Genomic DNA, 1,765 nt, shown 5'->3' with positions numbered 1-1,765 from the left:
ATTGATCACTTTAATTATCAGTTGCACTTGTCCTAGATGTAAATACCATTCTCTAATCCAACTTTCAATGCAGTCAGTTCATTATGGACAGTCATACGAGTTGGACATACATCCCTGTCCAAATGAAATGCATTCAACAAAACATGTTTTGACAGCACTGTACACACACACACACACACGATGCTGAAGGATGACTTATTGGGTGGGTCGTAGGTCCGTCCGCAGCATGCTCACAAATCTGCTCAGCAAATCAGTCCCAGATGCCCCTACCGCTGCCTGCTGCCCCTGCATTCCTCCCAAACAAGCCTGTTACACAGCCTCCCAAACACCATAACAGCCTTGCTCTGGATCAACACACACAGGCCTGGTACACAGCCTGAACCAGCTAAAGAACAACCCCAGAACAGCACTCACAAACTAGGCCAGAGAGACAGCGAACCATGCTCTACCAACCAAGCCACAGAAAAGTACAGATGTGTATGGAACCATCGCACAGGGGGTCCAATAACTTGCTAGGTCCTGTCGGTGAGCACCAGTATCACTATCTGTGGTGTCATGGTCAACAGTACACTGCTCAGTACTGCAATTTTAACAGAACAACCACAATCTCTATAGACATCCCACCCATGCCGGATTCAAACCAATGACCCTTTTGTATATAGTGCAGTGTCTTAACCACTGGTCCACCAAGCCACTCCCTAATGTCAGAGGCAATTATAAGAGATGACAGGTTTAATTCAACATTTTATTTAAAAAAAACCTGTGATGCCATGTTATAATGGACCTCTACACACACACACTCAGATAGTTATTCAGACAGACCGTGAAGAACAGTCCTTCTGTATAGTTCAACACGATCATCTCCAATCCCTGCGGACTCTAAGGGGTTGAGGTTTGTTAGCCAGACTGACAGAAGACTGGAGAGAGAGGGATTAATAATACTGTTATTACTTGCCTATTGCCAGCAGCACAAAGATAACATACAGAAACACACACACACACACAGACCGCACAACTTCCTCATCATCTTAACGATCAGAAGCTGCGACAGTAAAATTCACCTAGCTAGTGTCAGACAGAAACAGGGTGTACTTAACAGCCTTTAAAGAAATAACTATTTTCCTATTGCATTATGTACAATTATTAGTTAAAAAAAAAAAAAAAAATTTTTTTTAAATGGAGCAGAAATAATAAAACATCTACAGTACAATTTCCAGGTATAAAAATATATTACCAATCTCCAGGAGTATTTACAAAGACACGGTTCTCTACAAAATGCAACTAGGTCTCTACAACATCAAGTAACTGTGCTGTTAAGCTCGTAGTCTAGCTGTATTAACTAAAAAAAGAAAAAGAAAAGAAAAATGGCTCAAATGTTTAGCACCTAGTATATAATACATTTGGCCTACACTACATGACCAAAGGTATGTGGACACCTGCTCGTCGAACATCTCATTCCAAAATCATGGGCATTAATATGGAGTTGGTCCCACCTTTGCTGCTATAACAGCCTCCACTCTTCTGGGAAGGCTTTCCACTAGATGTTGGAACATTGCTGCAGGGACTTGTTTCCGTTCAGCCACAAGAGCATTAGTGAGGTCGGGCACTGATGTGGGGCGATTAGGCTTGGCTCGCAGTCTGCGTTCCAATTCATCCCAAAGGTTCAATGGAGTAGAGGTCAGGGCTCTGTGCAGGCCAGTCAAGTTCTTCCACACCGATCTTGACAAACCATTTCTGTATGGACCTCGCTTTGTGCAGGGGGCAT

At 43.1% G+C, this 1,765-nt stretch overlaps 1 non-coding gene across 1 annotated transcript; it reads right to left on the bottom strand.

Annotated features, from left to right (window-relative positions):
- Window positions 1-474: 474 nt before the first annotated feature.
- LOC115180648 (small Cajal body-specific RNA 14) lies at window positions 475-604 on the bottom strand. The gene has a single exon (XR_003873123.1).
- Window positions 605-1,765: the final 1,161 nt, after the last annotated feature.

This window comes from Salmo trutta, chromosome 40 (genome assembly GCF_901001165.1).
Source record: "Salmo trutta chromosome 40, fSalTru1.1, whole genome shotgun sequence".
In the NCBI taxonomy this organism is placed as follows: domain Eukaryota; kingdom Metazoa; phylum Chordata; class Actinopteri; order Salmoniformes; family Salmonidae; genus Salmo; species Salmo trutta.
Note: the sequence above shows the minus strand (reverse complement) of the source record. Positions and strands in the feature narration are given on the sequence as shown.